At 43.7% G+C, this 23,175-nt stretch overlaps 1 protein-coding gene across 3 annotated transcripts in view; it reads right to left on the reverse strand.

The window, feature by feature from the left end:
• The window catches only part of PXYLP1 (2-phosphoxylose phosphatase 1), a 60,648-nt gene extending 53,827 nt beyond the window's left edge, over positions 1-6,821 (reverse strand). For 2 of the 3 annotated variants that reach the window (XM_075507382.1, XM_075507379.1), the window contains exon 1: positions 6,703-6,821. The gene's annotated coding sequence lies outside the window, so the exon portion shown is untranslated. The remainder of the gene's footprint in view (positions 1-6,702) is intronic. The other variant, XM_075507380.1, reaches the window with a different exon arrangement.
• Positions 6,822-23,175: the final 16,354 nt, after the last annotated feature.

Consider the following 23,175-nt stretch of genomic DNA (forward strand, 5'->3'; position numbering starts at 1 on the left):
ATTGGCAGCAAAACCATTCCAGAACATACAGACAATTAAATAATTCTTAAAAAACAGCACCAGAATGTAATTATTTTAAACTTACCATTTTAAAACGATATACCATATGCTCGTAATTGTATGAGCATAGATCCTAATCACACACAGATCACAGCCAGTGGCTGATCAGATAACATCACAGCTCCAAAATGCACACAAAGGCAAAGCAGTTAACGTGCTTGATTTGTTATACTTTTTTTTTTAGTTAAGCTTTTACTTTTTACAGTTTTAATTGTTTGAACAACTCCCTCTCCTACTATAACACTCCCCTCTGCATGCATTTCCAATACAGACTTGTGAACATGCCTCTGAACAGGAACCTGCCTCCCTCTGCTCCAGTGTCAGGGGTTGTATTCTGCTGCAAATACCTTCTTCTGGCAGTAACTTCCAAAGCAAACATTGCAGGGATGCACTCAAAGCTAGTTGCGATCAACCAGTGAAGTCAAGTTGAATAAACAGACCAGTGAAGAAAGCTCATAAATGTAGGAAAATGTTTCTGTTCCCACACCAGGTCAAATTTATCATAGGAAAATGTTTCTGTTCCCACACCAGGTCAAATTTATCCTATCCAACATTTGAGATGAGATTAGTATGACGGACAGTATTTTCCTCTGCATGTCTGCCCTTCCACCCAGGTTAGATGGATTTGAGAAGAGGACCCGAGCTCCCAAATCTGTCCTTCTTCTTTTAATTCCAGATGATCTTATACTGGGTCCATTTATAACCTGCCTGCACATGTATATATTCTAATATTGGAAGGTCACACGCCCACAGTTCTCAGGGGTTCACACAGGTAGGTTGATATGCTCGCAGTATTCAAACTGAACAGATTTGGGGAGATTCTAGTTAAGTCATGAGAGCTGACTTAACTACTCCAAGCTTTTCAGCCTACTTGCCATCCCATCTTGTATCCCCTCTTCAGCTGGTCCTTTATCCCTCACCCTCTGGAAAACTGCTAGAATCTGAATCCACTAAGCTCCCCTGGCAACTCACCCACGACTCCACCTGTAACCATTAGCAAGCCGCGCCTTCAGCTCACCCTAAAACATAGCATTTTACATCTGGTGACTTGGCCATTACTGAGAGCTTTCCATGAAGTACGACACAATTTTACTAAATTATCTAAATTATACATGTGAAAAATGGCAGTGCAACAACCTGATGTTAGAAGTGTTTGTGCAAGAGGGATGGAAGGGCTGACATTTATTTCATTACTGATTACATTTCTGTTCTATACTTGTGCTCAAGCTATATTTTGACCCTCATCCCAAAATATTTTTTCTCCTGACTATGGCCCTGCTATGGCATCTGTTCCATCTTATCATCATATGCCAGGTCACCCAACACTTCCATATTCAACCACCTCTATACAAGCACAAGGATTCAAAACTATGGGGTAGATACACACTTCTGTTCCCTGTCTTCCAAACGGAAAACTTCTGTTTCTCTCTGCAGGCTATACTATTACCCGTGGCAGCACCAACAGCTGGCAGCTCATACTGCAGGGGGAAAAAAAAGAAAAAAAAAGGCCAAAAAAAGACTAAATGGACTTTATTCAGCAATTTTGTTATCTTCCTGCAATCTAACCCCAGAATGGTGATTACACAGATGCGTTAGCAGACAGTCAGCATTTTCTGCTGCCCTATCTTCCCCACAATGCTTCGTACAACTGCCAACTTGCAGGGCTGCTGGATAGCTGAATGGGGAATAACACAGGCAACATACTGGGAAAACTGCTGTGCTGCTGGCAGAAGGGCATGCCCGGTTTTTTCCTTGATCCTCATGGCAGCAGCATAAGCTAACCTCTAGAAACACGCCATCTTACAGTTAGAGACAGCCTGAACACAAAGGTGCAAGCAGGCAAGTTATTTCTTCAAAAGGAAAAATAAAAATAGGTTTAGGTAAACAGCGTTGGCATTAAACACAATGCAGCATTTCATTTGAAAGGCCCATTGCCCACATTTTTGTTGCTTAGTTCCACAAAGTTGTTTTCAAAATGTATTGGCCCAACAGAAGCTCTTCATGAAGGCACCCAAAAGTCTTCCTAGACAGAAACACAAGCTTGTGTTCAGAGTTCTACTTCAGGGGCAATCAGTAAACCAACATCGTAACCACTGATGCGAGGAAGATGAACAAAGCATGAAAAATATGGCAAAGCGCGAGATCCAGTGTCAGCATTGCTTTGTCCTTTTACAATAATCATTAACAAGAGAGTGGACCAGGTATTCACAGGGCCTCCCTTTTTATCACCAGAGACTATCAGCATTAGGAAAACATAGTACCGTATCGTCCACTAATTAAGTAATTGTGGAATTTATCATAGCAGACACTGAGACAAAGTTATGGTGTTTATTTTTTTATTTTCTCAAGGGAAGCCATGAATCATGTGACAACTTTCCGGGGGAAACTGACTTCAGTCTTGGTACATGAAAAAGTTGAGGTGGCTGTAGAAACTATGGATGAAACAGCTGGAAAACAGTTACTGACTAGTATTGGCAAACAGCATTTCTGAACAGTGTCTTTACCATGTGGCACAAAAAAATAAGCCTAATTATTTCAGCTTCCAAAAATCAGCTATTTTTAAGAAATATGCCAGCTATCTAGCTTTTCAATTCCCAGTTTACCTCTCTAATCAATATGAAATAGCCTGTCAATCTTGATCTGAATCCTTTGCCTGTCATCAGAACCACTTACCGCAGAATCACACACTTACCATCCAACCTTTCTTTGTAGCCCTCCTGGCTAGCGTTCCCATTATCAATGGGCACAATGAAAAAAATGCTCTTTCTTGCTGCTTAGGATGAACCATTACATCCATGATTCAGGTGTTAACTGAACACAGTAAAATGACATTATCTGTTTTTTTTAAAAAGAATCATAAACAGTGATTGTCACAGTACAGCTTCCCACTCTTTGTTTCTTCACCGAGCAAAAAAAAGTCTCACAGCCCAGCTGTAATCAGAGACCATCTAATACTTTCAAGACAAACAAGAACATTAATTTTGAATTCTAACCTAAACCCGATGCGACAAAGCAAGCCACATGGGCAAAGCTCACGTGCTCCTGCACAGACACAGGTCAAGACTCGTGTATCCTCCGCTACAATTTTTAGACAAAAAAATTCCCAAAACTTTCTGCCCTAAATGGTTTGCGAAAGCAAATACTTGCTTAAGGGGACTCCATTTAGGTTTCACCAAAGTGCAGCCTGATTTTAACAGAACACGAAGTGTGTCATGGTCTGTACAACATTTCTAGTATCTTTCTGGAATGCTGCTACATAAACCTTCAGGCGTCATTATCCTATATGTAGCTTTATGATCAACTGTTTCCATTTCTATTTCTATTTCTGTGTAATTTATACCATACATTGGCCTGCATTCATTACAGAAAGCATTCTGGAAAGCATTTCAAAGAAAAAAAAGTTTTTTTCTGTATTTTAAAGCACAATCTTTTTACCAGTACTGCAGTATTTTAGTACAATTCCAGTAAAATCACCACAACACTAAAACCCATGCAAGTAGAAACCTTGCATGAAATCTACACTTAAAGTCTCCTCCCAGGCATTTGGCATTTCTTCCCTTTTTGCTACACAATTTAAGTTTTCATTTTCATATATAATTTACCACCCAAGCTAGAGTATTTTTAAATACAACCTTCTGAATGTGAATCAATGCATAGCTTGCTTACTGACTCCCTCTCCCAGCGAGTCCAGATTAAAGGCTATGTTCAAACACTTCCCAAAGGCGACGCACTGCTTGAACGGTTTTGACCCAAACCACACTGTCTGTTCAACATTTGGACCATGGAGGTTCTTTTTAAGCAAATCTTTCCTCACTCTTGAGGCTGCTGTCTAGCAGCATTTGTGTGTGCTAGTCAAGTGCTTGCCAGCACAGTTGAGCTGCCAGGCTGTCTTTTCCTGCATCTTATCAGTAACTATCTTGAGCATCTACCAGTAACTCCCAAAACCTTCCTGTATTACCTGTAACAAACACCACCTCCTTTAATCCTCTCATACTTCCTTCACCAAATGATTTCTTTAACACCTAAAGCAATAGCTGCATGCTTTGTGTGCACTTCCCAATACTCCTTGAGAGAGCACCTTCATCATCTTGGTAGAGGCAGACTTGAAGACTCCACCCTCTTGAACAATTAAGGTACCACCACCTCCTTTGTAGCATCCATCATATGCATACCTAAATCATAAAGCCTATATTAGTAGGTGGCTTAAAATTTAATTCCTATGCTTATTTGATGTATGTTTGTGAGCAACACGCATCTCACAGTGGGTTTTTTGCATATTAATTGCCAATTTTTTTATTAGTTAAAAGAGAATAAAAACCTTGGGGAGAGGAAGAGAATATGCAACTAGAACTGACCATAAACCCAGATAAAAGCCACACTTAGGACCACGTAATTCATCATTCATCTTTTGGTCAATAATATGTAGACACACTTAAGATATGAGACTTTTATAACTAAAAAAAAAAATAAATTTTTAAAAAATCTGCAACTTCAGCAGAAAAAGCATCCAGAAAAATTCAGCCGAAGTCTAGTTTCAGAGGTCTCCTATGAGATTATGAAAACGAACAAAGACCTACATAAGAAACCTCATAGGACACTTAAGGTTTCTTTCGTCTAAGGCAGTCGTGAGGGAAGATAAGTATGTAAAAATACACACCTCATTGTAAAACCACTGGAGAAAGCAAACTTCATGGGCACAGTAGTTTTGCACGCCCTGAAGCATTGCTTTTTGTGTGCATTCATTCCAAGATGCCCACTTTTTAAACTAAAAAAGCCCAAAAGACAAATGAAGGCTGTTAGAGAAAAGCAAGTTCACAATTATGAAAGCAAAACAATATAACTAAATGCCTGAAGTCTAACCAGAGGTACACCCCTGTTTAGGTACACAGGTACAGATACATAGCTTTAGTTACACCCCTGCAGTTTTGTAGCTCTGTTGTTGTTAGACCTTCACACGAGACCCTGCTGTTTCTCAAGACTTCCTTTTTTGCAGAACAGGGAGCTCATTTAGTATGTATTGAATCTGAGAAAAATTAATGTTTCAGCACTACTGAGTTTACATAAAATATTTAAGAGACTACAATTGAAAGCCATTAGAGAGAGAAGCATATGTGTTTTAACCATGTGCACTACTTTTAGTTACCTTTCTGAGAAGATTAAAATTAAGCAGCTTTTGCTTTTCATCCCACTCACACCCTCCCACGAGAAATTCTGTCTGAGCTAATCCTCCTTCTACAGACGTCAAAACAGGGCATAAGTATTACAGCTACTTACTGCCAAAATGTATGGTTTAATATCCCATTACTATTGTAATACTGGCACAATAACTTATTATATGTGACAGCTTTTGCAGTTACTCAAGGATAGAGCCACTTACTCTGTAGTTTCTCCATCCACATGAAACTATATTTGTAAAATGTGTAAAAGAGAATATTTAAGGTCTGAACTAGATGCGCATCTCAGACTATAATGCCAGACAAAATAAAAGGCTTGTAAAGTCATCACACACAGTCTTCCCACTGTCATTTCCATTGTCCCAGCCTTTATGTAAAGTGGCCTATCCAGAAATCCAGGTTACAGTATTTACAAATACACTGTTTAACCCCTTACTTCCGAACATTTAAAAAAAATACTTTCACAGATTTTCGGGTTTTTTTATTTTTTAAGTGCAACATTCTGCATGAAGGCCAAGATGATCTCCATGTCAGAACACACTTCTGATGAAAAGTCCGTGCTTGTCAAACGGTTCAGGATTATTCTTCAGGAACCTGCAGCACAGAAATACACCAAGAAGTCTGTTCGAGGCTCTAGAGATATTTAGGTGAAAGTATATGCGATGGAAGGGACTGCTATCAGATACACTAAAGACAACAGGCATCAAAAAGAAGACAATTCAAGTAAGTTCTCCACGCCAGCCACAGCAGATCAGCCAACAATAGATGACAAAGTCTCAGCGCACCGGCGAAGCACAGCCGCTCTGCGACGGCACCGTTTGATTTGCCAGCCACGGCTGGTAAACACGAAGCCTGTCACCCCAGAGGCTCCGAGGGGCTGGCGAGCCCCTTTCGGGCTCCTGCCTTGCCCGATGTGTGCACGCACGCACGCTCCGAAGCCGCTGAACTGCCCGGACCGCTCGCACGCCTCGCACGAAGCCCGTCAGTGCCGAGAGCCGGGTGTCTGCCCGCGGGTGCCATCCCGGAGGCGAAGTTTACCCGCCGAGGCCTCGCGGAGGCGGCCGGGCTGGCTGCGGGGGCAGCTCGCCGCCGGCCGAGCCCCTCCGCCCGCCGGGCCGGTTCAGTCAGCCCGGCCGAGACTGCCGCTGCCGCGGCACTTCCGCTGCCCCAGGTCTCCCCGGTACGCGGGGCAGGCGGGACCGCAGCAGACCCTTCCCGGCCCTCGGAGCCGGGCGCGGGGCAGCCGCTCCCGCCGCGCCGTAAACGCCCGAGCCGCACCCCCTCTCTCCCCGGGCGTCGGCAGCGACCGCCCGCCGGAGCCGCCGAGCGTTTAACGGGGGGAGGGAAGCACCGCAGATACCGCCGGGTCGTACCGGGGCACCAGCCCGAGTGCTCCCCGGCAGCGCACCCGGGGCGCCGTCCCACCTGCCCGGCCGGGGGGACACCCCCGCCCGCAGCGTCCCCTTACCTGCCCTGCCGCGGTCAGCGCCTCCTCCCGGGGCCGGGGCCGGAGCTGGAGCCGCTACCCGCCGCCACGCCACGGCCACGGCTCCGGCTCGGCAGCCCGCCGAGCGCCCCGACTCCTGCCAGCGCCGCCCCCGAGCGGCCGCGCCGCCCGCCGGCGCCCCCTGCCGCCCGCCGCCCGCCCCGGATCGGGGGGGGTCCCCGCCCCGCCCCGCCGTGACTCCCCGCGGGGCGGTGCTGCCCGCGCCGCCTCCGCTCCCCGGCCGCGGCTTCCCCGCCGCCGGGCGGGTGCGCGCCCAGCGCCGCGGGGACCGCCGGGCCGCCGTTCCCACAGCCGGGCGGGGGGCGGGGAGGGGGCGCCCGGCGCTGCCCGCGGCACACGCGGTCCCCGGGCCGCACGGCAAGGGCCCGGGCGGTTTCCGCCCTCTGAGGACGACTTCTTTCATGACCACGGTTGCGGGAGAGCAGCCAGAGGCTCCGTGACCAACAGCGGGCACCTCGTCCGAGTTCCCCCACATCAGAGCCCTGTTTTTCAACTTCCTGCTGCTTCCAGCGTTTGAGTAGGTGGCCACCAATTCCCTGGAGATACAGCACAAGCATCTAACGCAGCTAAGCAAAATGGTTACTGCCAGTGACTCCGCTCGCAAATTCTTCTCGTACTTAACTTACCGGGAAGTACAGCTGGAAGTTGTCATGGCCCTTTGTAAGAAATGTCGATTTCAAGTCCTTGTCGAAGGAGAATTCCACGAATTTCAATTAAAAAAAAAAAAAAAAACATATTCCCTTGTATAGCTGGTGCAAGTGAAGTCACTTCATAACTTGCAAAGTATTCGCCAGGATTTGTCGCCAACAAAGCAGCTCCCAGCTAATCAGCCTTTCCCCTCATAGGAGCCAATTCTTCTCTACCAGCAGGAGTGCTTGTTTAATCCTACATGTTGATCGTCTTTCAAATACATCAATTTTTCATGTATCCCTAAAACAGATTATAAAATCAATTCGGCAGATTTGGGGAACGCCTTAGTTCCCTTTACACACCTACTTTGACATGTCTATGCAGAACCTATGCAAATACTGGGTGATCAAAGTAGACACGCTGACACTAAACATTTGGCACCATTTTTTATGACAAATGGCTGTAGGGCGTTTTTGTTGCAGTCAGGAGTCACCTCAAAGAGCACATGTGGTTCACATACTCCTGCCGTTCCACTTGCAACCCTGCATACTTCTGCCAGCTTCCAACTGCGTTGTCACACTGCTCTGCCAGCCAAGCTACTTATCTGCATGGCCTCTACTCTTGGGTCGTGGTGACCGGTGGTCACTGCCCGTAAATAGCAGCATGGAGCCAAATTTGCTTGCTTTGATACCGCACATCCACAGAGTCAACATGCCTAGCAAAAAGATTGGGCATGTACTAGCTAGACCAGTACTTTTGCCCGACTGGTATGATTTCACCTGGAAATGTGCTGAGGTTCTCCATCTTCTTTCCTTTTGGGGTAAGAAGTAGGAATTAATCTAGTTTTAACCAACAGACTGCACAGTGATGTGGAAAGTGGTCATCCATCTGCAGATCAGAAGACTGGTGCCTTTACCAACTGCGGCTCTTTACAAACCATACCCAGAGATGCTCAGCAGCGTGGTGGTTGGCCTGCCAAATGACAGCTACACATCAAATACACAGACACTGCTGCTCTTCCCCGCTACCAGCATCACATCAGATTAGAGCTAATGCACCATAATGATTTTCTTATTTTTTAGAAAACCAGTGCTGACCATCTGAAAAAGAATGGTTTGCAGAAGAGCAGAAGACAAATTATGGGACCCTAGATGTGGAACAGTGAGACTTCTGACTGCTGTTCACTAGATCACTTCAGGGCATGTTAGGATTGCATAGTGCCCGACATAGCACAAAGAAATCTGGCCTTTCCTTACCCAGAAAGGGGAATACGTTCTTTACAGAAGAATCATCTCCATATGGAAACAGTGATTTACCATGATAGCAAATACTTGCCAGGGCAGTTACATTTCTACCTCCATCCAGAACAATGTGCAATTCACAAAAGATTTGGGATTCAGGAACTGTCAATCTGTTCTCCATGTAATGAAAGGATTTAATTTTCTTCTCAGAATGATTTTGCTTTGGAGAATAAAATATGGTTGTCTAGGCACACAAAAGATATCAACTTCATTAGAGATAAAGTCATTATGATATTTATAATCCAAAAGACTATGTATTCAAAAGTTGTTAACAGCCTGAAAAATTCTCTGCAGAAACCCCATACACTTGGATTTTAAAGATGAAATTAGAGGAGACAAACGGAATACTTGCAGGGCAGAACAACTGCAACTACTGTCTTTGGAGGAGACTTGGAGTTACGCGCAGTCCCACCATATCACCTCTCTTGATATTCTTGTCAATTGGATCTACTTTCTCCTATACATACCATTATGCATCCAATGAACTTCTCATAGTGCAAATACTATTCGTATAATCAGAATTTGCTCTTCCAGCAAGTACTGTAAGGATGTCCTTACAGTAGGGTGAATTAGCTATCAACTAACAAAAATTTTGTTGCATTAACCAAACGGTAGCCGTGAGCGCGTACGGACGCTAAAACTGTGAGCTCGCTCACTAACATCCACTAGCAGCTGCTACTGAGACAATCCACGATTATATGTGGTCAAAACACTGTAGCGTTCCTCTGTCTGACCTCAATCCCACAAGGTGAACTGACAACCTGAATTACAGAGGTCATGGTGAAATGCAGCCCCATCACCCAGGGAGAACAGTTCTAACTTTATCGTTTACTTGGGATTTCCAAACTCCTGATCCTAATCCTGGCTTTTTTTTTTTTCTCCCTCCCGCTTTTGGTTGGGGTTTTTTTGAGGAAAAAAACAGTTTCCAACTGGGTGGTGGGGGTTTCCCCCCCCCCCTCCTTCATTTCTAGTCACAGAGTCAGAGCAACTACACATCCTTCCGTTTGCCAGAGTTTTTGAGTAGGAGATTCTTGGGAGAAGGTAAGGGTTGGATCAGGGCTCTCCTGCAGACAAATTCTAACACACATAGTACACAATCAGTTACAGTTTATAGTATAAATTAATTCAATTTTCTGTTTAATCCAACAGCTAATACTTTTGCAAGAAATGAAAATCAAGAAGTAAGCCCAAAGACTTTACCCAAAATACCAGCTAGATCCTAAATGCTCCTAAAAGCTGTGACAGAAATGGAGTGTAGTACATAAGCACAAGTGAGTGGGAAGAGAGAGAAGTAAATCACTGCACTCAATTTTGCTCATAAAGGAGGGTTTCAGGCACTTCTAAGCTATTGTACATTTGAACTATGTGAGTATTTGATATGAGGTAGTATTTGAGTAAGGTATTTCAGTTCTAGGGTTACTTCTTCACTCTAACAGTTTCAGGCCCTATACGTTTGTAAGGGTTTTTTTTTTTCTTCTTTTAAGAACACAAGAGTTTCAGTGGTCTGAATCATTTTTTCAGTTCCGTTGTTTGACTTTGGCTGGGTTTCTCAGCTACATGCTTGAATGCCTGAGAGTCCTTACTCTTTATCTAGCAAAAGGTCCCTCCTGACAATGCCCCATTCTTAGCAAGCACAGTTTTCAGTTCGCTAATTACTGACTGAGATGCTTTGTGTCTCAGTCCTACTGCTTTTAAGTATTTAAAGAAACTGCTGGCAGTTCTGGAAGGAAACCCCGCTGAAAACAGTTATTTATGCCTGGTTTTTGCCACCGCATACCTGAAGTCTAGTGGCACCTCTTTCAGTTGCTTTGTGCATGTTCCTGCATCATTCCAAGTGTCAGGTGGCATACCTATCCAATGCCTGACAAAGTTATGCCTGGTTTTATAGCTTTGAGTGCCTTGGTGGCTTGTGTATATTTCAACACTATATTTCTATAACCTCCTGGGCTGCCAATATTGTTAAATTACCTCACTCCGAGTCTCACTGGATCTTTTGGAATCTTTTAATCATGTCATAACCATTGGTCTGGATATGGTGCCACAGCCACTTGCCCAGACTTCTCTAACTCTTCTATTGCATTACAGCAGCTTCTGTTTTCTACAGAGGCTGCCTATTATCTTATTCGTCAGCATTTCTACATCTATAGCTTTACAGCATTTCAATTATCTCTGCAGGGAGTCACTCAATTCAACCCTCAAACATGCTATTTTGCAGTGTGTCGTGTTCATGTTAAATGTTATGTTTTCATCTCTTGCTCTCAGGCTTAACTTCCTGATAATATCATCACACTCAGCCTCATCAGTTTCAGAAGTAATCAAGCAATCAGCAATTAAAGTGTATACTAGGAATACTACCACATATTTCATTATTTTTCCTCTACTCTTTCACTGGTTGATTAAACCCAAATAATAATGAGAAATTCTACATTGTTTCTAGGTGGTATTAAACAGACACAGCAGAAGATGCCTTATCTGGCTGTACTTGCCAATATTCCCCTTTCTTCTGGATAGCATCATAAAAGACCCTGTTTATTTTTCAGAGTGAACAGAAGACTGCTGTTTGCACATGACTCTATGTCCTGGAGTATAATCAGGTATATAATACTCCTTCATTTGGAAAATAATCTGATTTAGTTGCAGGATTTCCAAAAATAAATCAGGACCTCTGAACAAAAATAACTTGAATAGTTAGTTTGGCCCACTACTTCCTCCTCCTTCCTTTTCCAAGCCCCACTGTCATGCAGCTGGATGCATACCAACCATGGGATTAAAATACAGGCATCTCACCCAGCAGATCCACATTCTATCCCAGCAGGACCCTACATGGTCACAAGAGGATTGCCAGTGCATGTCAGAATAACAAAGACCAGTTAATCAAGTCATTCAACAACATTGCAGTCAGCTACTTATAAAGGTAGTTTTAGTATCCATGGGATAGGTATCACCAAACGGCAATATTGCACATCACATTCCAATTCTGCTTTTTCTAAATGTGTAAACAGGGTGTCATATTTTGAAGAAAAGAGCTTGTTGTCACTTCTTTATGGAGAAATTACTGCAACTGCAAGCAGCAGAAACCACAAACTATATATGGGGCTGAAGTTTTTGAAAGAGGAAGTCTGTGAGGGACCACACTCATGGAAGAACGTGTGCAATATAAATAGACTTTATAAGTATGCTAAGAAAATACCCATATCATGCATTGCTGATTTCTCCCCAACAGAAAACCTAACACCTGTTTCAACTTTGCAGAGGTTCAGCGGTAGTCTTTGTAGCCAAATTTCTTCGGTATGGACATGCTAGCGTAAGACACAGTATGAGAACCATAGCTCTCCTTTCACTCATTGCCACAGGAAAGGAAGCTTAAGTGACTTCTCTTTTTGACATAATGCCTTATGACATGTCATATATCAGTTCTGATCAAAGAGCTCCTGTTCATAATTCACGCTTCAAAGCAGTTTTAAATAAGATCCTGCACTCATTTGAGAGCACAAACAAGTGACTCAAACTCTAGCTTTTGTTACCATCCCAGATCTCTTTTAATGAGTATTGGTTACATTGATAATCAGTTATTCTATTCATAGATTCTTATCCAGGTGTTATTCCAAACACCTACCTAAGTTTGAATAGCACATAGGAGATGTGACAGACAACTTCTTGAACAACAGCCTTAAACCAAAATTAAATGTTAAGGAACTTTGCTCTTAAATCACCCCACTCTGCCTCTCCAAATAGTAGTGAGCAGTGTAGGGCTATGAGATGGAAACCGACTTGGAGCGAGCACCCACCTTTTGCCACTCTAGTAGGTGCACTATTTGGCTAGCTTATTATTTCACCTATTTAAAGCTCCATTTAGTAATTTTCCACTAGGATTAGCTTCCAAAAAGAAACTCCACAAAGGGTTTAGCATAGTCTTCCGAAACACAGGTCTCAGACTTTCTGAATATGTATCATTGCTTTTATTTGCATTTCAAACAGCTCAGATGAAAGTACAAATGCCCAAAAAGGCAGCAGGTGCTTAGAAAAAGCCTCAAAAACGACCCTTAAAATAACTGCATACATACACAACTACTCTCCAGTGTCATTTATGATCCCAAACAGCTCCTTCTGTCTCCCCAGAATAAGGCAAGCCATTCTTACAGCACTTAATTGGTTCTAGGGGTAACCAAGTCCAGCTGCTCTGTCTAGCAAAGCAGCACAGCTGCCTTCTCTCAGTCCAGAGGAGCTGAGGAGAGGCAAAAAAAATGGAAAGTACCCACCACTTCAACAGCTCCATTCCCAGGGTCTCACAAACCTGACTAGAATTTGGATCGGAATTTTAAACAGATCCCTTAGGAGCAGCAATCGGCTTCCTAGGCAACCAGGGTGGCCGCATTGCTGCGCTGCTTACATGGAGACAGGAGGAAGGGGAGGGGGTGCGGTATACATATATGTATAAAATTGCCCTTATACGCTCACAGGAGGGTTTCCTGGTTCATAAATATTCTTGCTACAAGCTGTGATTTTAGTCAAATTCAGACTCGACTTGCCAAAGTGGTAGGCAATAAAGCTATTCAGAGTGACAGCTTTTAGCCCTTCTGTTGCTGGGTGATTTGAGACCAGATGGTTTGATGCCAGCAAAACTGGCTTTAGAGTAACTGAACGCTTCCCTGCGCCTGAGGAACACCCAGGTACCTTGCTGGGGAAGATTTCTGACCCCTCTGGTGGGCAGAACTAAAGAGTTGTCCATGAAGCTAGGTGACCTTTAAGCACATTATATTATTTCCCTGTTGTATTTAGTTCTCAGGGAAACTGCCAATTTTAGAAGTCTAATTAGGGAAACCTACCTAGATAAAAAGCCCGTGGCACTGACATTATCACTGCCAACTTCTTTAGTACCCCATTCTCTGATATGCTTCAAACCTGCTCGTGAGGGGCCCCAGCCAGACATGAGAAGGGATGGCTGTTCCTCCTTAGTCATTGTCCTTCTATTAAAACCAATACCAAGGGCACCCATGTAGCAAATGTACATCCCACACTGCTGTCCAAGATCTGAAGATGCCTTGGAATACTTAATGAAGACACACACAGAAGCTCATGTTGACATACAAATATTTCTGTATAAATCATACCGCACCCTTTGTCACTAGGGAGTCAAAAAATTCATATGGAACAGGACATGTCAGTCTCCTTAGCCTATAGTCAGTCACCCTGGTTTGCATTAAAGCCAGCAGGTACAGCTGCATTTGGCATACTGACCTGATGTTCCATCAGGAAAGAATTTATACATGAATACAGGTAACATAGGTGGATGTAGCAGAAACAACATTCAAATAAGAATATTAAGTCATTGCTACTTGACATATGAATAACACCAAATAATTTTGGTATCTGAGCATCTTAGCTTCCTATTTCTCTGAACAAATCCATTGGCTGAGAATGCAAGACAGGTATAGTCTGGAGCCGTGTCCTACTTTAAGTAAAGATAAATAGGACTGCAAGACCCACCTGCCTAAACTTTTAATCCTTACTGCTTAAAATTAACACTGACTGATATATTGTGAATCAGCAGAAGGCTTCTTCTAAACATGTACATGCACATACTGCTGTATCAGATGAGCTTCCAGTGTGAACACATACAATTGCTCCAAGGCAGGAATAGTAACATAGTAAGCAGATATAAAGCCAGACACTTTAATATAATTTATTCCTCACTGTATTTAATATTCATATCAGGAATACACCTCATTTTTAGGGCTCAATTCTTCTGCATAGACATACCGAAGGCACTTCCCCAGTGTTGTAGGAGTAAATAAGAAAGTGGGTAGAATGTAGAGAGTGAATGAGTTGTGTAGTGTTTTCTCAGCATGACAGAGGAAAAGCAGTCAGTGTGGCTAAGCCAGGCTTCTCTGTTTGTACACCCACATAGGCTGAGTATTTCAAGTATTCATTTCCTCCTCACTACTTTAAGGTTTGTCAGATGAACAAATCCGATAACCTTAAGAGTATCTCCAAGAGTATCTGTTCAGTTTTGGGCCCCCCACTACAAGAGGGACATTGAGGTGCTGGAGCGTGTCCAGAGAAGGGCAACGAAGCTGGTGAAGGGTCTGGAGCAGAAGTCTGATGAGGAGCGGCTGAGGGAGCTGGGATTGTTTAGTCTGGAGAAGCAGAGGCTGAGGGGAGACCTTATTGCTCTCTACAACTCCCTGAAAGGAGGTTGTAGAGAGGTGGGGGTCGGTCTCTTCTCCCAGGTAACAAGTGATAGGACAAGAGGAAATGGCCTCAAGTTGTGCCAGGGGAGGTTTAGACTGGATATTAGGAAATTTTTCTTCACTGAAAGGGTTATCAAGCATTGGCACAGGCTGCCCAGGGAAGTGGTTGAGTCGCCATCCCTGGAGGTATTTGAAAGACATTTGGATGAGGTGCTTAGGGACATGGTGTAGTGGTGGTCTTGGCAGTGTTAGGTTTATGGTTGGACTCGATGATCTTAAAGGTCTTTTCCAACCTATACAATTCTGTGATTCTGTGAAACCTAGGAGAACTTGCTTTCAGACAAGGAAGAGAAAAAGTCATATTTTAATATTTGATTCAGCCTGGATGAGCCCACAGTGAACACCAGTGATGAGCAGGCAAGACACAGTATTCAGAGAAGATCTAGATAAGGAAACTGCGATCATAACACTGCCTTATTCCATGCCATTTACATCATGCTCAGGTCCTACATTATCCAATACATTCTCATTACCCACCAACCCCCTTCCCATCCTTTGATATAATACACAGATATCATTCCCTTAGTCTATGGACCTCCCCTGTGAAATGTCTGTAAAATGTCCATAAAGTGTCCACAAATGTCCACAAAGTGTCATTGGGCAACAAAGTGCCATGAGCCACAATGCCTTCAGAGATACACCTGCTCCAGCGTGGCCTTACCCACAGCCACAGGCCCTCCAGAAGTAAACCTGCTCCAACATGGCCTTACCCATGGCTGCAGTCCCTCCAGGGCTGTACCTGCTCTGTCATGGGCTTATCCGTGGCCACACAATTTGAGGTATTCCAGCATGACCTCATGCACAGCCGCAGATGCTTCGAGGTGTACCTTCTCCAGCGTGGACTTATCCTTGGGCCACAAGCCCTTCAGAGGTATACCTGCTGCGGCACAGACATAACCACGGCCACAGACACTTCGAGGTGTAGCTGCTCTGGTGTGGACTTATCCACGGCCACAGGCACTTTGGGGTGTCCTGCTCCCACGTGGATTCATCCACAGGCCACAGTCCCTTCACCTCGAGTTGACACTGGAGTTCCAGCCTGTCCAGTACAGCAGCACAGAAACCCTGGCCATCTGCCAGCCCAGGTGCACGGCCACTGCTGTTATCAAAATGTTCCCAGGCACAGCACAGTAAGATGATCAGCAGTACAGCAGTACAGCAAGCAGCAAAAGCAAAAAGCAGCCACTAACAAGCACTAGACTGTAATATACAGTGAGGCAAGCAAGCCCCACGGCAAGCACGGAAGCCTGCCCAGTAATAGCTAAACAGCAATAACAGCTATAAATTTGACCTAGCACATTCCAGTCAAACCTGTTGTTATCTTGTGCCCTTTGAGCCCCACACTGGGCACCAAAAAGGACTGTCGTGGTTTAACTCCAGCTGGCAACTAAGCACCACGCAGCCCCTCGCTCACTCCCCCCCAGTGTGGGATGGGGGAGAGAATCAGAAGAGTAAAAGTGAGAAAACTCGTGGGTTGAGATAAGAACAGTTTAATAGGTAAAGCAAAAGCCATGCGCGCAAGCAAAGCAAAACAAGGAATTAATTCACTGCTTCCCATGGGCAGGCAGGTGTTCAGCCATCTCCAGGAAAGCAGGGCTCCATCACACGTAATGGTTACTTGGGAAGACAAACGCCATCACTCCGAACGTTCCCCCCTTTCCTTCTTCTTCCCCAGCTTTGTATGCTGAGCATGACGCCATATGGTATGGAATAGCCCTTTGGTCAGTTGGGGTCAGCTGTCCCGGCCGTGTCCCCTCCCAACTTCTTGTGCACCCCCGGCCTCCTCGCTGGTGGGGTGGGGTGAGGAGCAGAAAAGGCCTTGGCTCTGTGTAAGCACTGCTCAGCAGGAACTAAAACATCCCTGTGTTATCAACACTGTTTCCAGCACAAATCCAAAACATAGCCCCATACTAGCTACTATAAAGAAAATTAACTCTGTCCCAGCCAAAACCAGCACAGTCATTTAAGCTTGTTCTGTTCTTACAGATCTTTGCCTGGTACATTCTGGGGAGAGAAAAAAAAAAATCCCCATTCTACTCTATATCTATGGACTCTTTAGCCAGTGTAATTTCTAATCCTTCCCTTGTCTTTTTTAAGGGACTAGAACACTTTGCTTTTCCACTTATAGTTTTCAGATACTGCACAGCTGAAGCTTCAGGGATCAAAGCCAGAGCTTCATCAGAATTAGGTTTTGACAATAAAACTGAAATAGAACAGAAACTGGGAAATAAATAGCAGCTGAAAATAAACATGCACACAGTCAGACGCATGGACTTTTAGGAAAGAGTTTCTAGATCCCAATAAGCTTACTTAAATACTGAGGTGATGGGCCAGAGTGTTCTACACTGCCTAGGCAGCTCAGAACAGCTGAGAAATTATCAAGCAGGGCCCTCTCCCAGATGTGAATTCCTAAGTCCATTTCTAATGTCATTTTTCCTAGCAGAAAAAGAAAAAGCATACTAGGTCCAGTCCTCACTAGTAAGGCTGTAGACAGATCTTTATTTTTGCTAGAACATGAAGTAGAATTGGCAGGTCCAGGAATCATGATTTGGAAAGGCGTTTACAGTTTCTTGCCATTCAAGTTTTGTTAATGATTTAGTGATACATTACTACAGCCTCATAGGTCATAAGTGTCCTTACTTTCCTGAACTCCAGGACTATTTCTTAAAGCTGCCTCATACTCCTTTTTTAAGGCTCCCCTTCTTTCATCTGAAAATACAATTTAGTAGCACTTCTTACACTGGGGGATAGTTCCACTACCTTCAGTACAGTTACTGCTGATTTAAAGCTGTATAAGTGATATCAGAAAGAGACCTACTTACCTCAGGCTTTTGAAATCCTAGAGTCAAGTACCTTTGATACTGATGACTTCATTTGGTGCACGCCCCATTCATGCTGCTTCGAAACTGCAGCTGCATACTGGGGGAGTAAAAGGGCCAGCCGCTCCCTATGGGGCAGGGAGCAATAACACAGCCAGCAGGCAGGGACCTCGCCAGCCAGGGCCAGCCCCACAGTACCCGAGCCAGGGCAGCAGGGCAGACCCAGAGGTGGGGGCCAGGTTCAACCAATAGCCCAGACCCTCAGGTGAGCTCGCGGTGAGGAAGCAGGTCCCAGGTTAAGCCAGGAAGTAAATACACAGGTCAGAATCAGACCAAGTGATTGACAGGCAGGTCCACGGTGACAAGACATGCCCAAAGTCAAGCCAGAAAGTCAACCTACAGATCAGTGTGGTCCATGGCAAGGCAAAGCTGTAGCTGAACTAGAGACCAGCACCCTGACAACATAGTTCGTACCAGGCCTGAAAGTCCCAGACTGAGCTTAAATGGGTTCCTGTGCTCACGGGCAGGGGTTTGGATGGGGACACCGCCTGAGACTGGTCAAGACCATTAAGGCCCATTAGCACCCTCAGGGCCATAACGCATATTTCCTTCCCATATGAGCCTCTGGCAACATTTCTTGTTTACAGTCATGCCCAGTGAGACCTTCCTCGGTGAATTGTGTTGTGTGTTAATCAGTTCTTTTAATATTCTACAGATAGCATCACTGGCTCTCAACAATCAGCTCTTAGGATATTTCCCCCATCAGGCAAACATGGGCAAAAGAGGCAAAGGGCCAGGATACTAAGCTGAAATACGATAGTAGGTCAGGAGAATGATGCCTTCCCACAGCTGAAGATCCAGTGCATGCAAGGGGATGGCAACAAAATCTACTTCAGTGGGTCTGACGACTGCTTGAAAAAAAACTGTAATTTTTGAAGTGCTCTGTAAAATGATAGATACTAAAAAGCCTAGTTGGAGATTATCCTTTATTGCATATGTCATAAGGGGAAATGTAATACTTTTATTTTTAGTATGTTAAAGACAGCATAATTTTTTTAGGTTAAATGAACACATAACAGGACAAATTATGGCCCTGGAGGTCACCTCTATCTAGCATAAATACAGACTGTGTCAGCATTCAGTGTTCATGAAGACTGCCTGCCAGTATAAATCATTTGTCATTGTCACTCTGAAAACTCATGGCTGGGGGGGGGGGGGGCGGTCCAAAAATGTGCAACTTCTTTGTCTTGTTAGTTTTTGCATGCAGCTACCTAGCATGTTTCAAGGGCAGGACAAGATCAAGAAACGATGGGAGGGTATTGAGTCAATAATGTGAGAGAGGCAAATGAGTTGTGCACTGTGTGATGATAAAAAAACACCGTTTGATAATAGTCACTACAGAGAATAGCTAAATAACACAAATTGTATGCATGAGCATCATATTGCCCATAATGAAAAGAATGAACCAAGCAACAGCCCAAATGCTTATTAGCTCAAGTACGTGTCTGAAAACAAACATATTCATATGAATGGAGCTGTCAGTAAGAAACTAATTAATCCCACGATCCCAAATGAAGAGTGACCCAGCTGCAGCTGTCTTAAAAGCTTCATTTTCAGATATAGGAGAGACAGGAAGAATTTTACTACTGATACCCAGAAAAAGCTGCAGACCCCCTTAAATATGAATTAGGGATCATACCTGAGGGATCACAGGTCCTACCTAGGGATCAAGGCCTGAGGGATCCATCAAACTACTTATCTATGTATAGCGTGGTAAGGAATACGTGCCATGGACCTTACCAACCAGGCAGACAGGCAGAGCAGGAACACTCAGTCTGTCACTTGTTCAAAGGTCTACAAACGTCTCCTGATTTGGAACCTTCTCTCTAGGTCTGTGCTATGGGAGGACTGGGATTCAGATCTCTATCCCAGCACCAAACATTTATACACATTGTGAGCTGTAGCCCAAGTGCGGAGAAAATAGAGCAACTTGCCTCTCTCTCACTGACAGTCATTAATGTCAGCTCTTGCTGCTTTCACAGCTGCAGGAAACCAGGGGGCTATTTTCCTGACAGCCTTCAAGTGAAAAGAGTTTTCTATTTTGAGACTTTCATTACACTTCCCCACTTCCAATAGTTTGATATTCCTCCCCAGAAGCTTGAAAATAATATTAGCCACTGAAATTTATCCTTCATTTTTTTCTTAAAAACTGATGTTCTGAAATTGAATTTGAAATTGAAACAGCATTTAAGTGAATTTTTTTTCCTGTATGCAACAGCAATCTTAGTAGATTCTTAGAGCTTTTAAAGTAGCCTATATCAGTTGTGATTACTTTGTAGGCTGATTTCAGATACACAAAGAGGACTCTGCCATCTCCCCAGTGACCTCAGTGGGGTTATTTCAGGTTTACATCAGCACGACTAAGAGGAGGAGAATTAGCCCTTTTTAAAAGTCAGATAGCAATGAATGCCTCTTGCCCACAGCCAAGTGCAAGTTCTGAATGAGGAAAGCATTCTTATATTTAATACATATTTGAGTTCCACTGAACTGCTGCTAATATTAGGTACGTATTTAAAGACTATTTAAAAAAACAAATTTCCTTTTAATTGGCACAGATACAAAGCAAGCTGCCTCTTACATTCTGCTCTCAGCTATGCTGGTGTCAGATTTACTTCACCTCCCTGCATGAGAAGTAAAACCAAGCCAGATGGGAATTACGAAGATGAGCTGAGGTGTCTCAAAGGAACAATCAAAACCAGGCAGGCCAACTATGCCAGGTAACTCAGGTAAATCCTTTTAAGGCTTTATGGCCCTTTGGGGGGGACCATGTGCAATTGGGAAAAAGGACAACTAAAACCAGACTTACACAGGATGTGCTATGAAACTTAAATGTCTTTTTTTCTGACTGCCTGTACTTAAAAAAGTAAAGCCACTGTATAGGTCTCAGTCAGGTTCATGGGTTAAGCCTTCTGTGAGTAAAGTGAGACTGTACTGTTTGTATGTGTTTGTTTATTTGATATCTTGCATATGAGGAGCAAATGCTTGTTTCTTAACAGATTCTACAGCAACCTGTGTTTCTCTAAGGGTACTGTCTAACGTTTAGAGGCCCCTATTTATAATGCATTGAAAGTATGTTTTCTTTTGGATTTTTCTATTCTGGCAAATTATAACCCCCCTGCAGAGGGGAAAATATTTAACTGGAGACTTTTAGTATGCCTTCAAACTCCTACACTGAATAATGTGTTGATTAAATGTAGTAGCCTTCAGCCTCTTAACAGCTTTCTCATTGAAAATGGTAAGTAGGCAGCAGAACTGCTAAAAGATATCTTTTCCAAAAAAATCTGGCACCAGCAGTCTTGGGCATATTTTTTCCCCTCTCTCATGTACATAATTACTTACTCTTATAACAAATGTGCAGTCCATAGTCCAATCAGTACAGGGTTCAATAGACTTTAGGTCCTTGTGATACTGGGTCTCATAATATGATCTTTTAAGATCTAATTCATCACAGCACTTGTCACAGCAGGCAATAGTGTGTTAAGGCCTGTTTTGTTCTCAGCCGATAGATGGGTGGGGTATTAAACCACATGTAGATGAGAAAGCTAATTTAACACCCTGGATACTTAAACAAATAAGCTTATTAAAAGAGACAGTGATTTCGTATGGCTTTCCTACTGCTGATAAATAAAAAATGACAGTTTTCCTCTCTGGTTTTAAAGCTAAACTTTTCAGTTCTGAACAAAGGAGGTGGGTAAACAAGTGGCTTTGAGGACAGGAGGAAAACATTGCCATTCTTTGCAATGAATGCCCTAAAGCATGAAAGCAGAATACTCTGCATTGTATCTATGATACTGCTGTCTCCCTAATGCACAAAGGGATGGCACATGGGCTCACACAGCTTTGACTGCAGCAAAGTAGCAGGGATCCCAATGGTGTTCCCATGGAGCTTTCATTAGAAATGGAGAGTCGTGGTGTGTTTAATCTCATCCCCTGAAAGACTTTGCTATGTGTCAGTTGGCAGCAGCGCATAAAGATTAGAATAGCAGTCTGGCAAAGTGGGTTTAAAGTTGCACAATTTAGTGTAAACCAGCACCCCCCCCAAACAAAAAAAGTCCTAAGAGAAATGGAAGAAGGATCATCCACCAAATATAAAGAGTTTGAATTATGATGCTTCTGCCTTTCCTCAGCATATCATTGTTATTACAGGACAAACTCCTGTTGGCGTTGTAGCCCATATGTCACATGTGATTATGTACGGTTCTCACCCTCAAAGTCAACAGAACGTAAGCACAAAGGCATTTTTTAGTGAGGACCCTGATAAAACAGATGAAACTTCAGACTCAAATGAGCTGAAACAATAGTTGTATATTGAGGAATTTCTTGCCTGAAGAGGAATAGACAACTTCATTGTGTCTGCTCTAAAAATCTGAGAATGAGCAGGTCAGACAGGTCTGCCCACAAGGTTATTGTTTTATCTTGTATGACCCCAGGTAGTGCCTCTGAAACAGCTGTTCTACAAATTTTCTCTCCAAAAGGACAGTGTAACAAAAGACTGCACCTAGTATCTCAGCCTTCCTTTAATTATTTCAGTTTCTCTTTGTATGTTTCTCTCTTCTCATACAGGTTAAAGGTATAGCTGAGAAATTATTTTGTTAACCCAGAATCCCACAGGATTAGCAAACTTCCCATACCTATGTCATCTTGCAGAATTTTATCTTCAGGTCATTTGTGAATGGATGAAGAGGAGAAATATTACGTAACATCAAGTATGGATTAATTTGACTACTTCTTGAAGTTAAAGAGTATTAGAAGAAAAGAACTGAACTCAGTCTTTACTCCTGTACATTTTAAACATCTTTTAAAACATTACCTGGTCTGGTGCCATAAAGACTTTGTTGTGATTTAACCCCAGCTGGCAACTAAGCACCACACAGCCACTCGCTCACTCCCACCCAGTGGGACGGGGGAAGAGAATTGGAAGAGTAAAAGTGAGAAAACTCGTGGGCAGTTTAACAGGTAAAGCAAAAGCCACACACACAAGCAAAGCAAAACAAGGAATTAATTCACTCCTTCCCATGGGCAGGCAGCTGTTCAGCCATCTCCAGGAAAGCAGGGCTCCATCACGTGTAAAGGTTACTTGGGAAGACAAACGCCATCACTCCAAATGTCCCCCCCTTCCTTCTTCTTCCCCAGCTTTATATACTGAGCATGATGTCATATGGTATGGAATAGCCCTTTGGTCAGTTGGGGTCAGCTGTCCTGGCCGTGTCCCCTCCCAACTTCCTGTGCACCCCCAGCCTCCTCGCTGGTGGGGTGGGGTGAGGAGCTGAAAAGGCCTTGGCTCTGTGTAAGCACTGCTCAGCAGGAACTAAAACATCCCTGTGTTATCAACACTGTTTCCAGCACAAATCCAAAACATAGCCCCATACTAGC

This window comes from Mycteria americana, chromosome 7 (assembly GCF_035582795.1).
Source record: "Mycteria americana isolate JAX WOST 10 ecotype Jacksonville Zoo and Gardens chromosome 7, USCA_MyAme_1.0, whole genome shotgun sequence".
NCBI classification, from domain to species: Eukaryota; Metazoa; Chordata; class Aves; order Ciconiiformes; family Ciconiidae; genus Mycteria; species Mycteria americana.